The sequence below is a fragment of the Balaenoptera acutorostrata genome, chromosome 14 (genome assembly GCF_949987535.1).
Source record: "Balaenoptera acutorostrata chromosome 14, mBalAcu1.1, whole genome shotgun sequence".
Taxonomy (NCBI): domain Eukaryota; kingdom Metazoa; phylum Chordata; class Mammalia; order Artiodactyla; family Balaenopteridae; genus Balaenoptera; species Balaenoptera acutorostrata.
In genome coordinates this window covers 87,471,974-87,488,927 of record NC_080077.1, presented here as the reverse complement: position 1 = coordinate 87,488,927, position 16,954 = coordinate 87,471,974, and the positions used below count along the sequence as shown (strand labels likewise).

Genomic DNA, 16,954 nt, shown 5'->3' with positions numbered 1-16,954 from the left:
CAGTTGTGACTCACGGGCTCTAGAGCGCAGGCTCAGTAGTTGTGGAGCACTGGCTTAGTTGCTCCGCAGCATGTGGGATCTTCCCAGACCAGGGCTCGAGCCCGTGTCCCCTGCATTGGCAGGTGATTCTTAACCACTGCACCACCAGGGAAGTCCCAAATGTCACATGTATTTTTGCTCATGAATTCTGTTTATATACACATATAGAAATATATACATACTTATACATCCATACATACATGCCTCTAGTACTTGCCTAGGGACCATGGTCTTCTCTTTTACAAGTTCAGAGAAGTATAGGACCAATGTATGCCTTAAAGAATGGTTACCTAGTACATCGAGCTCATCATGTGTACTCTGAAAAGTCAGTTGGAGGTGGAAATTAAATCCCCTTCCTTGCATGCTTGTACTCTTGTGGCTTCACATACTTTGCCTGATTAACAAAGCTAGGTAGTGCTTACGATGTAGAGTAGTTCTGTCTCCCACAAATTCTTAAATTACCTTGAAGACTCTGCCTCTTCTCTAGTAGAGTTTGTCATTTCACAATTTAATATTCTATTTTCTTTGGGGGATTCCATTTCTTGCCACTCTATATTTACAAAACTCATTAAATGTTAATTGTCACCCACTGCAGATAATTATTTAAAATAAGTAGATCTGTGTTTTCCACATAGATTACAATATATGTACATACCCACATAGATTACAATATTTTGTATGCCCATTTTATAAAATTATATGAAAACTAAGTTTGAAATGACATTTTATCATCAACAAACATTAGTTGAGTGTGTCCTATGAACTCTCATACTTATAAACCAATTGAGATAGACAGAAAGGTGTCATTAATCAGTTTAATATATAAAATCACTAATCTGTCATATTGAACATTTATTGAATTCCTTGAGGACAGAAACCATTTCTTTTAATCTTCATTTCTCTAGTGCCCAGCACAATGCTAAGCATATTCTAGATATTCCATAGATGCTTGTGTAAAGAATGGCTCTGCCACTTTTCTTATCAGGAGGGGGATGCTGGCAGCTGGAGAGTTCTAAGAAGGTGAGGTACCAGACTTAATGTTCGTGAATTTTAACCACAAGAAATTAATAAGTATTATCCCTCACATGCAATTTTCCTAACCCAAAAATATCTAGAAATGCGGAGTGATTTATGACATTACTTCATGAACTTACTTGGCCATTGCAGAAGAATTTCAGTAAGCTAAAATTCATGAAGTCTCTTGGAAACTTTGTAAGATACAAAATTAAACACTATGATCCAACTGCTGTTTATAAAAAAAAAAAAAAGTCACAAATAAATGCACACAGTTTAAAAAAGTGAGGCTAGAGGAATAAAGTGCTTAATGTAGTGGGATTCTTGGAGATTTCATGGTTTTTTCCATATGTTAATATTTCATTTCATATTCTGGGATTTTTTTTGAATTTTGTACCAAGCAAGGTAGAAATAATTTCTGAACCTATGGAGAAATAGGTACAGAGTTCAGGCACATTAGGAATAGTGTCTCTGGGCTTCCCTGGTGGCGCAGTGGTTGAGAATCTGCCTGCTAGTGCAGGGGACACGGGTTCGAGCCCTGGTCTGGGAAGATCCCACGTGCCGCGGAGCACCTAGGCCCGTGAGCCACAACTACTGAGCCTGCGCATCTGGAGCCTGTGCTCCGCAACAAGAGAGGCCACAATAGTGAGAGGCCCGCGCACCGCGATGAAGAGTGGCCCCCACTTGCCGCAACTGGAGAAAGCCCTAGCACAGAAACGAAGACCCAACATAGCAATCAATCAATCAATCAATCAATCAATCTTTAAAAAAAAAAGAAGAGCCCAGGCTTGGGAAGCTACACCAGCTGGCTGCCCCACACTCCCAGCCTGTCAACGCCAGGGGATTGCCCTCGGCATTCCAGCCCCTGCAAAAAAAAAAAAAAGAATAGTGTCTCTTTTACTTATAAAAATATTTGGAGAAAATGGGTGAATATTGTGGACCAAGGGAGCCAGTCCCACCCCTCCCCAAATTAAACAAACAGACTGCCTTGTCTCTGGTGCACCTGGACAATCAGGGTACCTCTCTCTCTCTCTCTTCCCCCCACCCCACCCTGTCCTCTCTCTCACTCATTCTCTCCCTCTCTCTCTCTCTCTTTTATTCACATACAAATACATGCCTACACACACACACCGGAAGTGACAGATGACATAGAACTAGCAGAATGGATGCCCTCTGCAGGTAGACAGTTCCAGAACAAGGTCACAGATATTCCCCTAGCAGAAGTCCCTCCACATGGAAATTTGAAGAATTGGTATAAATGTTTCCTTTGAGGTCACTGTCCTTTATAACCTCTGTTTCTATTTTTCAAGACGTCATTTAACAAATGAATAGATACAGAAGTTGGAGCAATGATCTGTCTAGTCATGGAAAGGTTGATTTTGTGGGAAGGGATGTCAAGGAGCTTGAATTGTGGTTTAAGGACTTGTTTCTCCAGTTTTCCTCTACTTTTATGAGTGTTAATTAGAGAGAGAGAGAGAACGATAGAGAGAGATGGGGTGGAAGGTTAGGGTGAGTGAGAGGGAGACAGAGACAGAGACAGAGAGAGGCTGGGGTGGAGAATGCACTTGCTGCTCCTTGCAGGGCCCAGCGGGAGGGCAGGTGACAATCAAAGGATTGGAGGTACACCACAGAGTGAGTGAATCACTCAGCTTATTACACACAATAAGTACTCAACACAGAGTTGTGAAAATAGAAGAGGGAGTAACAAACCCTTCCTGGAAAAGTCCAGGAAGGAGGCAGTGATCTCTGGTCTGACAACAGGTCTTGGACAAGCGTGAGTGGGGAGTTGCCATCCACTCCAATGGGAACGGCTCTCAGCTGCGTGGTGTCGGGTCCTCCAGGGAAGAGTCTTCACGTCACTCAGCTTAGTGGTCTCTTTTTAAGGAGTAACAGTTATCCCAGGAAAGGGGGTCTTGACTTTACTCATTCTCCCTCTGTTCCAGTGAAGTACATTGCCCATCAACGTTCTTGTCTAAAGTAACACTCTTAGTTTATCACTCCAAAACACTCATAGTCCTACAGGGGATGTTTCAAAACAACTAGTGTGGAAGTTCATACTGGCCACTGTGACTCATTTTGAGCTATTCATCGTGTCTTAAGGTAGCTTGAATCCTGTAAGGTTCACACTAGTTGAGTAGGAATCATAATACCAAAGAAGTCACATCATAGCATATGCTTTATATTAACCCATATTCCCTACCTTCCAGGTGAATTTTGCTCCATTGCAACAAAACTTCTCACACATCACACTTTGTTGGCCACCACCTCGTTGCACAAATGCCAAACACATTGCCTAAAAGAGGCTAATACATTTGATGACTGCAGCTTATTTAGAGGAAAGGAAGAAAACAATGGCCACCATAGTTTTGTTTACACCAAATATATTTTGAGCCAGAAAAGTGGACAAGTCTTACTGTTTTTTAATGAGCAATTGCAACACAAAGAACTGAGTGCTATGGTCCAGCCAACCAGGGGAACTAGCAGATGATTTTAATATTTGAATATTCATCACTTAAGTAAAGGTAAGTGAGCCTGAGAGAACAAGAGTTATTTGTTCTGCCCGTTTTTTGCAGTATAATGTGAGTGTTTATTAGGAGAGAGAGAGAGAGAGAGAACAGTAGAACGTTGGAACACAGCAAGTGATAGGCAAATCGGGAAGAAGAAACTAGATCAGTAGATTTTTAATCCTGGCTGAACATAATAACCATGTGGGAGTTCTTTAAAAAATACCAATTTGGGAAGTTCACCCAAGGCCAGTTAAGTGGAGTTGTTACTAGCCTATAGTGCACATTCAATAAATGTGAACTATTATTGTTATTAATTACAACATTAATTTGGCATTCATATACATGTATTTCTACTTACTTGGCCCTCTCATGGAAGAATGTGGACATCCTCCTTTTAAGTACTCAAGGCACAGCACGTGGCTGCCTTCTTATTTCTGTTGCCAAGTTTCAGGTTTGTCAGAGTCCTCACTCCCAGAGCTCAAATAATTTTTGCAGAATCCAACAATGCCAAGGAAACGTTGAAAAACATTACTTCCTTTAAAATGGACAGAAGGCTCTTAATTTATTCAAGGCCACGTGTTAAGGTTTTGGCGTGTGAGTTCAACTTCACAGTCCCAAAGTTTCCAACGTGAGGTCCTGAATAAAATGACGAGCTTACTGAGTGTTCATATAGCTCACATTATTGAATGCTATTTACCCTGAAGGAGCTGATTGAAAAAAAAATTTGGAAGGAAGATGTTAATTAAATCTTGATATTTTAAGCAATTCATATGTCAAAGTTTACAATGTATTTCAAGGACAAGATAGAGAATATTTTAGACCTTATATTCCATACGGTGTCTGTTCTAAATACTCAACTCTGGTGTTGTAACACAAGAGGAACTATAGACAATTAGTGAACATGGCTGTGTTCCCATAAAACTTTTACAAAAACAGGCAATGGGCTGAATTTGGCCCACGGGCTGTAGTTCACTAACTCCTGGTCTATAGTATACATTTTATTTTAAGTTGGTTTCTTTTTTTTAACGTTTCAACTCTATTAGAATTCTCCATCAGAGAATGGACAAATTTTATTTTGTTCTTCTCTTCTCTGTTTTCTTTAACATTTTAACCAGTCATTTAAAATTTCTTTTCAAGAAAATCTAAGATGGATAATCTGTGAAGGGCTTGTTTTGTTTTCTTTCATCAGTCACATCATCTGACATATGTAGTAAATTTTTTAAAATAAATTTATTTATTTATTTTTGGCTGCGTTGGGTCTTTGTTGCTGCATGCGGGCTTTCTCTAGTTGCGGCAAGCAGGGGCTACTCTTCATTGCGGTGCGCAGGCTTCTCATTGCAGTGGATTCTCTTGTGGAGCACGGGCTCTAGGTGTGTGGGCTGCAGTAGTTGTGGCATGCAGGCTCAGTAGTTGTGGTTCGTGGACTCTAGAGCACAGGCTTATTAGTTGTGGTGTATGGGCTTAGCTGCTCCGCGGCATGTGGGATCTTCCCGGACCAGGGCTCGAACCTGTGACTGCTGCATTGGTAGGCAGATTCTTAACCACTGCGCCACCAGGGAAGCCCTAGTAATTTTTAATTAAATCTCAGTCATTGTGTAAAACAAATGTAGGATTTTGGGACAGTGTTGATCCACCAAAAGGCCTTCCCACTTTTCAGACATAATGAGGAGCAGAAACTTTAAAGCAGCCAAGGATTCACCTGGGTCAAGATGTTTTGCAGTTTTCATCAGACTACCACATCCCCTTAGTCTCCCTTTCTCCACCGTGTGTCTTATACGCTTTGGATACAGAGCTCATGTGTGCCCATCCTATCAGCCCCGAGAAACTGTAGAAGATTCAGCTCTGCCCTTCAGAGGGTCCAGGCATTCTGCCCAGGCAACTTCAAATACATCAAATGTCTTGAGTGGGAGACAGCTGGTTACTTAAAGCTGGACTCCTCCCTCACTAGGCGTTTGTTTCTAAATGCCTACTTACAAGGGTGGAGAAAACTGCACTCTGATTTTTACAAGTGTTTATCCTAACTCTTCAGCTTCCTACACATTCCAAAAATCCAGCAAATGTCTTATGGAGAAATATCCCAGTAAGATATTTAGGGACCCTACAATTTCCATTATAGTTCTTCAGCCCTGAGCAACCAAAGAACATTAGTTTCTCTTTCTACCCTAGAAGTCCTCTGCCTTAGCCACACCTTCCCCTCACTTTTTGCCAAAATTTAGCAAACATTCCTAAGGGGAAAAAAAACAACTGGCTGAAATTGTTTGCCTATCTCAGAAAGGATCTCTTCTTTCTGGAAACTTAGTTCATCTCATCCGTAGCTCACTGAAGCTCTAAAGAATATGATTTTCGTAATTTATATGGTTTTTTCTAGTTGTAGTGGCAAACACATTGGCCTTACAGGAATTACTACACTTTACTAAACTGATAAATTTTCACTGTATTATAAAATATAAAAAAATCTTTAGGCACATATGACAGTGTTTCCCAGGGAATTTTAAGGGAGTCTATTACAAAGCTGTATAATGAAATACTTCTAAAATTATACTTTATTTCCTCTTTTTAAAAAAATGCACAGCATATTACTGATTATATCTATAAATCCCAGAAGATTTTTAAGCTTCTCCCTTATTATGGATTTATTGTGTCTTGGTGAAGAAATGTTAGAATTAGTTTTAGGCATTGAAATCCACTGACTTGAAACTTATTCATGGGATGATTTAATGGAATATACTTGTACAGATAATTATGTTTAGGCTAATGCCAAAGGAAAAATATTATAAAGCAAAGTGTACTCTATTATTTAATCATTCATCCATCCATTCAACTACCCATTAGTTATTCTACAAATATCTGCTGGGCTTTAACTAGGTGCAACACAGTGTAAGGACCCAAGGATGCAACTTGAATATGACACACACAACAAATACAAAATAAAGTAGACAGGAAAAGAGACAAAATAATTCCAAACTGTGATATGTTGGAGGAGCTTAACAAAGTGCCAACATAGGGAATAAAGTTTGGGGACTACTTTACATAAGAAAGTCAGTGAGATATCAAAGAGGAAATGACATTATAAGAGTGACCTGAAAGATGAGATAGATGTAGACATGCAAAAAGTGGAGAGAATGAGTTTTTCAGGGCATGAGTGTGCATTCTACTGGGGAGAATAGTGTGTGGGAAAACCATGAGGTGTTTAAGGAAGTGAAACTCGATCCAGTGGTCAGAGGTATTGAGCAAGAAGAGAGTGTCATGAGATGAAGTTGGAGAACTAGGTAGGGAAAAAATTATCTGTGCCTTAAAGACCTTTGCTAAGGTTTGGATTTTATTCTAAGGGGAATGGGAAGCCATTGACAGTAAGGAGTGATATGATTCAATATAATGAAAGAGGGTCAGAGGGCTGTTCTATAGGGAATAGACTGTAAGGGGCAGGATGGGAAGCTGTGGAGCGCACTGCAGAATCCCGAGGAGAGATGATGGAACCCTTTATTAAGGTTGAGCAAGAACATGCGGCTGACGTGATATTATTTTCTGAAATGAGAAAGCAAGACGATGAAGATTAACTTGAAGCAGGTGGCTTAGGGGTTGCCAAAGGTTGCATGGTATAAAAGTGTGACATAAAGAACTTAGAGTAGAACTAGCCAGTGTAGATGTGACTTGTCTCCAGGGAAGTTGAGCTACTTGGATGCAGGTGCAGAGAATGCATTTGGTAGAGCCTAGATGTTTTATGAAGACCAAAAGTAGAAGCAGCACCTGGGAGCTTGTTAGAAATATAGAACCTGTCCCAGACCTGCACTTTGAAAAGTAACATTTGTGATTCATATACACATTACAATTTAAGAAGTACTGTGGTAGAGTTTCTCTAGGGTTGAAGTTTTGCTGAATGAATGCAAAGAATTTAAATGAGTGCTGGCCAGTTCCGTACCATTGAAAGGCATAGTATGTTAAATGATACCTAGTTTCTCTCTCCTAGCAAATGGGAGGATCGTGCTTCTTCACCCCTTGAAGTTCCAGCCAATTGTTTGCGTATGGAAGTGACCTTTCTTATTTCAGGCTTGGGAATGTCCTTGCCAGTGCAAAATCCTTCATCCTCTGTCATCCCAAGCCCCTGAGTGAACATGAACTAGCATGAACCCAGCCTCCCTGACGACCTGGGTTGCATATGTAAAGTGAGTGAGAAATACATCTTTTGTTTTTAGGTACTGAGATTTGGGAATTGTTTGTTGTCACAGCATAACCTATCCCATTCTGACTGATGCAGTATCTCTAGAACTAGGAAACCAAGTAACAGAAACAAAATTGGAAAAGCCTCAGAGAAGGAGGGTTGCTTACTGCTCTGCCTCCCATTGGGCAGGTGCCTGAAAGTTTGGGTCCTGATCTGGAACCACCATACTACTTTGAGCTCATGCATGTGCTCTAGTGCTGTCCTCTGGGTCAGAATATTAATAATCATTCTAGATTTGTTTGGTGTTAAGAAAAGAAATTCCACCTATGGCCTGTGCTTGGGAATTGTACTTTTTAATTTTGACTAGAAATTAAAGCTATTTCTAGTTTTTTTTTGCGGGGAGGTACGTTTACTGTGCTCTCATTCTTAGTTTGGAACTTCCCAGGTTTTACAAGGAAATATGCACAGTGTATACCTGGCTCAGTTTTCTTCATGACTCAGTTTATTCTCATAACAATACCTTGCAATCCTCAAATCCATGGCGTCCTCTCTCTCACTTCAGGGATTCCTGGGGCAAGAAATTGGGATACTCAATGCGCCTATGGCCAAATGCTTTTCATCCTGGGTCCTGGGCAATAATATATAATTTATGCAGGGGAATATTTAAGTAAATCTCCCTATCACATTGTCTCTAGACAAGAATTGTCTTTTCATATTTGAAGTCCTAGCCCTAAGATGAATGTATGTTTTTTTTAATATCAAATATAGGGAAAATTGAGAAGTATTCATGTACTAGAACAAAAGATATACTTTCTTTTTCATATAGAATGATCTCTGTCTTTCCTGGAGACACCAGATAAACCTGTAAATAACTTAAAACTATCATCTAGTGAGTGACTTTTGTCTTAGAAAATAACAGTTATTAACTGAAGCAAAAGATGTATATTTAGATCATTGCTTTATGAAAAGAAGTTTCTTGTATAATTATCTTTTAATTGAAGCCACTTAGAGCTGTGAGAACCTTTAATATACCTTACAGATGGACTGTAGGAGTTGAGGCTGAAAATAATATATGAATATACGATGTTCAAAGGGTGTCATTTGCACAGAGTGACTACGATAAACCTTTTTTTAGGATTCACACAATAGAGACAACTGTGGCTGGCAGTGGGAGGCATAAAGTGAAAAAAATCAGGTTATTTCAGAAACACACCTACTCTTTAAACCATGACCCTAACCACATCTCTCTATATAAAGAGCAAGGAGGCTTAATCCAGAAGTATAAAAAGCAACTATTTTTAGACTTCTTTTTTTTTTTTTTTTTTTTGCCTTTCACTGTTGATCTTGTCAACAGTATTAAATGTGAATGACACAGAAACTTTTAAAGCTTGTCCTTTGGAGAAAAAATGCTCACAGAGTACAGCAATGTGAGCAGATATAATCACTGACAATTATAATTTTACAGGAAATATTAAAATTATAAAGCTTTCTGAACTACTTCAGTGACTAAAATAAAAGAATTAAAAAAATAAAGCCCAAGGGAAACAGAAACCTTGATGTATCCATGGGGGCTTTTCTCTCCACTTGAATAAAGCTACCTACAAAATCTTTTATAGATATCGGTACATGGCTTTAGGAACATTTCCGCATTGCGTTAAAAAATACCGACCACTACTCAAATAATTGACAGCACCTCAACAGCCTGGAAAGTTGCTCTTCAAGCCTCTTGATTTTTATATTCTTTCTACATATGAAAAAGATTTAGTGTCTCTTTAAAACAAACGTGGTTGAGGATGACTTCTAAATATTTAAACATTTTGATAGTTTCTAACAACAGTGCTGTATAAAACTTGAGTTACGTGTGTGGTGTTAAGAGCATGGACCCTGGAATCCAACTGCCTGAGCTCAAATCTTGGTACAATTTAGGAGCTCAGCAATCCTGGGGAACTCATGTCACCACACTGTGTCTCTACATCTTCATCTGTTAAATGTGGATAATTATGGCACCTCCAACGGTCGTTTTAAAACTCAGATGAGATAATTCATGTAAAAAATAGTCCCATGCTTGCCATAAAATAGGCATTTAATAAATGCTATATTTTGTTGTAATTGTCATTATTTTTTAAAAGGTAGCAATTCTGTAACTATAACTGTAGAAATTTAAAATTTCTGAAATCATTTGCCGATTTATATTAATTGGATATCATTTTAAAAGGCAATTCTGTCAGGAAATGTAAATGTTCTCTAATTATTACATACTTCTTTCTTTCGAATAATTGTGGACAGCTACGTTTTTACCTTGTTGACTGTTGAGGATTATAGTTACAGAAGGAAAAAGAAAATTCTTCTGTGGTTTCAGTTTAATTTAACAAGCACTTTGAGAAGATACCTCTGTGTGTCAGACAATGTGCTGGAAATTACAGGGTAAACAAATTGAAAAAAGAAACTACAGGCCCTTTAGGGGTTTATGGTCTAATAGAATGGATAAGATAAGAACACAAACACTATAATAATGTAAGATGGAGCAAGATTACTTATATGAGGTTTGAAAGTAGAGATCATATCATGATTGCAGTTATCTGAAAAGAATTCAGGAAGGAGAAAAGAAAACAATTTAACAAAAGGATTTGGGGAAAGCATTTAAAGTTATAGACGTGCATAAGTCAGGAAGTAAGAGCAAGATCCATGGGCTTTGTTTGGGAAATGGTGAGTAGTTCATTCTGGTTGGTATTAGGGACCTGCAGCAGGAGAAGAACAGTGGGATGGACCACACTAGTACTTCACAGATCATACTGAGGTTCTGCATAAACTACAGCAAGAATATATTTTCAAATAGTATGTTATAACTGAGCTCAAAAGAAAGACAGAGAAATACTTAGACAGAGAAATACATCAGAAATGAGGGAAAAAAAGTGAAAACCAGAGTGATAGGGGAAAGCTGATGCTTCAGCAGCCTGGGAGAGTTTCAGATTATATGTGAGTCCTAGGTACTGGATGCTGAGATTCTAACACTGTCTTGGGTTTGCTGACAAGAGCCCTTTCCACACAAGTCGTGATACTATACCTAGCTCCCTGCACAAGCTGGCACTATCTTGATTGCTCTGGCTTCATGGGCAAGAAAAACTCTGTAAGTCTAGGATATGTCGAAGAAATTTAAATTTATACAAGGTTTTGGGAGGAAGAGGAAAGAAATGACCTTTCAGAAACTGAAACGCTTAGCTGAACCATAAACAGAAGGAATTAACATGGAAATTAATGTAAAATGATCCAGTATCATTGAACTGCCTGAGGCCTTCATCCTCAGAGAAACACACTCAAAGCTAGTCTTTAAGAACTCTTTCACCAAACAACAACATGCGGGTCCCAAAGGATAAACACACCTTAATGAATATGAGTTTGCAATAATTACAAATATCATGAGAGAGAATTATCAAATGCAAGAATCAAGAAAATTAGCAGTGCAAGAAGTAGAAATATTAGAAAATATGAAAGAAATTATAACATTTGTTTAAAATAATTTGAGTGATAAAAGAAAGAACAGAAAGCACAGTTAAGAAATGAAAGACTGAAAAAGATGAACTAGAACTTCTATAAGTGGAAAATATCGTCATTGAAATTAATGAACAGAATAAAGAGCCAATTAGACACAATTGAAGAAGGAATTAGTGATCAGAAGTTAGGTTGGGAAAAAGATCACTCAGAAGCCAGAATAGATAAAGAAATGAAAATCATAAAAGAGAACTTAGAAAATGAAGAGTAAAAAGAGAAAGTTTAGTATATAGTTAATAGAAATGTATATAATATAATGGAAATGTATTCCAGAAAGAGACTCCATAGAGATTGTAGGAGAAGCAACATTCTATGAGTTAGTGCTTAAGAATTTTCCAGAGTGAAGACAGGTAATACATTCAGATTAAAAAGAATCATGAATAAATACATGAAAATCCACATAAACTTAATCCTCATTGTACTAAAAACACAAAGAAAAACACTAAAAGCTACCACAAAGAAAAGACTGGTAATTTACAGAATATCAGCTGTCTACTTTGCAACAATAGAGGCACTAAGTCATATTATAAAAATGCAAAGGGAAAAATAAACACTCCCATGAAAAAGATCAACTGAAAGTGAGCATAACTTTAAAAAATGTAAGTCAAAGACTGAAAGAGTTACCATTCACAGAACCTTACTAAAACAACTACTAAAAGGTTAGAAGAAAGGAAACTAGTCTCGGAAAGAAGAAGAGAATGTAAGAAGCAATGGTTGAAAAGCAATAGTGAATAAATAGATTGGATTAAAATTATTACAACTGACCAAGCTGAGGTGTCGGCACAGCCATTTCTCACTAGGCACTCTGATCTGAAGTGCAGGGTCTGAGGCCTCTGCATGAAGCACCCTGTGAACAAGTGAAATTAACTGAAGCACAAAGGAAAAGGAAAAAAAAGCAAGCTGCAAACCCTCTGAAATAAATGCCTCTGCACCTCTAGCTCTTGCGGAGGTTGGCATCATCAGTGGAGTATACTATTGCAGGGGGACCTTCAAGATGGCGGAGGAGTAAGATGTGAAGATTACCTTCCTTCCCACAAATACATCAAAAATACACCTACATGTAGAACAACTCCTACAGAACACCTACTGAATGCTGGCAGAAGACCTCAGACTTCTCAAATGGCGAGAAAATCCCCACGTACCTGGCTATGTCACTGACAGGGTCTTGTTGATCTGGCCTGGTGTCAGGCCTGAGCCTCTGAGGTGGGAGAGCTGAGTTCAGGACATTGGACCACGAGAGACCTCCCGGCCCCACATAAAATCAGTTGGCGAAAGCTCACCCAGAGATCTCTGTCTCAACGCTAAGACCCAGCTACACCCAATGGCTAGGAAGCTCCAGTGCTGGACGCCCCATGCCAAACAACTAGAAAGACAGGAACACAACCACACCCACTAGCAGAGAGGCTGCCTAAAATCATACTATGTTCACAGACACCACAAAACACACTGCCAGACACAACACTGCCCACAAGAAAGACAAGATCCAGCCTCATCCACCAGAACACAGGCACCAGTCCCCTCCACCAGGAAGCCTACACAAGCCACTGAACCAACCTCACCCACTGGGGGCAGACAACAAAAACAACAGAAACTACGAACCTGCAGCCTGCAAAAAGGAGACCCCAAACACAGTAAGTTAAACAAAATGAGAAGACAGAAAAATACGCAGCAGATGAAGGAGCAAGGTAAAAACCCACTAGGCCAAACTAATGAAAAGGAAATAGGCAGTCTACCTGAAAAAGAATTCAGAGAAATGATAGTAGAGATGATCCAGAATCTTGGCAATAGAATGGAGAAAATACAAGAAACATTTAACAAGGACCTAGAAGAACTAAAGGGCAGTAACACAAAAATACTAGGGGACTTTAACAGCCCAATTACACCAATGGACAGATCATCAAAACAGAAAATAAATAAGGAAACACAAGCTTTAAATGACACAATAGACCAGATACATTTAATTGATATTTATAGAACATTCCACCCAAAAGTGGCAGAATACACTTTCTTCTCAAGTGCTCATGGAACATTCTGCAGGATATCTTGGGTCACAAATCAAGCCTTGGTAAGTTTAAGAAAATTGAAATCATATCAAATATCTTTTCCAACCACAACGTTATGAGACTAGATATCAATTACAGGAAAAATACTGTAAAAAGTACAAACACATGGAGGCTAAACAATACACTACTAAATAACCAAGAGATCACTGAAGAAATCAAAGAGGAAATTAAAACGTACCTAAAAATAAATGACAATGAAAACACGATGACCCAAAACCTATGAGATGCAGCAAAACAGTTCTAAGAGGGAAGTTTATAGCCATACAATCCTACCTCAAGAAAAAAGAAAAATCTCAAATGAACAACCTAACTTTACACCTAAAGCAATTAGAGAAAGAACAACAGAAAAATGCCCAAGTTAGCAGAAGGAAAGAAATCATAAAGATCAGATCAGAAATAAATGAAAAAGAAATGAAGGAAACGATTGCAAAGATCAATAAAACTAAAAGCTGGTTCTTTGAGAAGATAAACAAAATTGATAAGCCATTAGCCAGACTCATCAAGAAAAAAAGGGAGAAAACTCAAATCAATAGAATTAGAAATGAAAAAGGAGAAGTAACAACTGACACTGCAGATATACAAAGGATCATGAGAGATTACTACAAGCAACTATATGCCAATAAAATGGACAACCGGGAAGAAATGGACAGATTCTAAGAAAAGCACAACCTTCCAAGACTGAACCAGGCAGAAATAGAAAATATAAACAGACCAATCACAAGCACTGAAATTGAAACTGTCATTAAAAATCTTTCAACAAACAGAAGCCCAAGACCAAATGGCTTCACAGGTGAATTCTATCAAACATTTAGAGAAAAGCTAACCCCTATCCTTCTCAAACTCTTCTAAAATATAGCAGAGGGAGGAACACTCCCAAACTCATTCTACGAGGCCAGCATCACCCTGAAACCAAAACCAGACAAAGATGTCACAAAAAAAGAAAACTACAGGCCAATATCACTGATGAACAGGGATGCAAAAATCCTCAACAAAATACTAGCAAACAGAATCCAACAGCACATTAAAAGGATCATACACCGTGATCAAGTGGGGTTTTTCCCAGGAATGCAAAAATTCTTCAATATATGCAAATCAATCAATGTGATAAACCATATTAATAAATTGAAGGATAAAAACCATATGATAATTTCAATAGATGCAGAAAAAGCTTTTGAAAAAATTCAACACCCAATTATGATAAAAACTCTCCAGAAAGTGAGCATAGAGAGAACCTACCTCAACATAGTAAAGGCCATATTTGACAACCCCACAGCCAACATCATTCTCCATGGTGAAAAACTGAAACCATTTCCTCTAAGATCAGGAAGAAGACAAGGTTGTCCACTATTACCACTATTATTCAACATAGTTTTGGAAGTTTTAGCCACAGCAATCAGAGAAAAAAAAGAAATAACAGGAAGCCAAATCAGAAAAGAAGAAGTAAAGCCATCACTGTTTGCAGATGACATGATACTATATATAGAGAATCCTAAAGATGCTACCAGAAAACTACTAGAGCTAATCAATGAATTTGGTAAAGTAGCAGGATACAAAATTAATGCACAGAAATCTCTTGCATTCCTGTACACTAAAGATGAAAAATCTGAAAGAGAAATTAAGGAAACACTCCCATTTACCACGGCAACAAAAAGAATAAAATACCTAGGAATAAACCTACATAAGGAGACAAAAGACCTGTATGCAGAAAACTATCAGACACTGATGAAAGAAATTAAAAATGATACAAATGGATGGAGAGATATACCATGTTCTTGGATTGGAAGAATCAACATTGTGAAAATGACTACTACCCAAAGCAATTTGCAGATTCAATGCAAGCCCTATCAAACTACCACCGGGTTTTTTCACAGAACTAGAACAAAAAATTTCACAATTTGTATGGAAACACAAAAGACCCCGAATAGCCAAAGAAATCTTGAGAATGAAAAATGGAGCTGAAGGAATCAGGCTCCCTGACTTCAGACTATATTACAAAACTATAGTAATCAAGACAGTTTGGTACTGGCACAAAAACAGAAATATAGATCAAAGGAACAGGATAGAAAGCCCAGAGATAAACCCACATACATATGGTCACCTTATCTTTGATAAAGGAGGCAAGAATATACAGTGGAGAAAAGACAGCCTCTTCAATAAGTGGTGCTGGGAAAATTGGACAGGTACATGTAAAAGTATGAAATTAGAACACTCCCTGACACCATACACAAAAATAAACTCAGAATGGATTAAAGACCTAAATGTAAGGCCAGACACTATCAAACTCTTAGAGGAAAACATAGGCAGAACACTCTATGACATAAATCACAAGGTCCTTTCTGACCCACCTCCTAGAGAAATGGAAATAAAAACAAACAAATGAGACCTATTGAAACTTAAAAGCTTTTGCACAGCAGAGGAAACCATAAACAAGGTGAAAAGACAACCCTCAGAATGGGAGAAAATATTTGCAAGCGAAGCAACTGACAAAGGCTTAATCTCCCAAATACACAAGCAGCTCATGCAGCTCAATATCAAAAAAACAAACAACCCAATCCAAAAATGGGCAGAAGATATAAATAGACATTTCTCCAAAGAAGATATACAGATTGCCAACAAACACATGAAAGGATGCTCAACATCAATAATCATTAGAGAAATGCAAATCAAAACTACAATGAGGTGTCACCCCACACCTGTCAGAATGGCATCATCAAAAAATCAACAAACAATAAATGCTGGAGAAGGTGTGGAGAAAAGGGAACCCTCTTGCGCTGGTGGTGGGGATGTAAATTGACACAGCCACTATGGAGAACAGTATGGAGGTTACTTAAAAAACTAAAACTAGATCTACCATATGACCCAGCAATCCCACTACTGGGCATAGACCCTGAGAAAACCATAATTCAAAAAGAGACATATACCACAATATTCATTACAGCAATATTTACAATAACCAGGACAAGACATGGAAGCAACCTTAGTGTCCATCAACAGATGAATGGATAAAGAAGATGTGGCACATATATACAATGGAATATTACTCAGCCATGAAAAGAAATGAAATTGAATTATTTGTAGTGAGGTGGATGGACCTAGAGTCTGTCATACAGAGTGAAGTAAGTCAGAAAGAGAAAAAAAAATACCATATGCTAACACATATATATGGAATTTAAAAAAAAAAAGTTCTGATGGACCTAGGGGCAAGACAGGAATAAAGACACAGACATAGTAAATGGACTCGAAGACACAGATAGGGGGAAGGTAAGCTGGGACAAAGAGGGAGAGTAGCTTTGACATATATACACTACCAAATATAAAATAGAAAGCTAGTGGGAAGCAGCTGCATAGCACAGGGAGATTAGCTTGGTGCTTTATGACCACATAGAGGGGCGGGATAAGGAGGGTGGGAGGGATATGCAAGAGGGAGGGGATGGGGGATATATGTATGCATATAGCTGATTCACTTTGTTATACAGCAGAAACTAACACAATTGTAAAGCAATTATACTCCAAAAAAGATGTTAAAAAAATTATTACCATTTATTGTAGTTTATTTCTAATCTCATAGTGCTGTGGTTAGAAAAGATGGTTGATATGATTTCAATTTTCTTAAATTTACCAAG

General features: G+C 38.2%; 1 protein-coding gene across 3 annotated transcripts in view; it reads left to right on the top strand.

Moving 5' to 3' along the window:
• The window catches only part of ADGRB3 (adhesion G protein-coupled receptor B3), a 794,502-nt gene that overhangs the window by 351,887 nt on the left and 425,661 nt on the right, over positions 1–16,954 (top strand). The gene's annotated exons all lie outside the window — the stretch shown is intronic.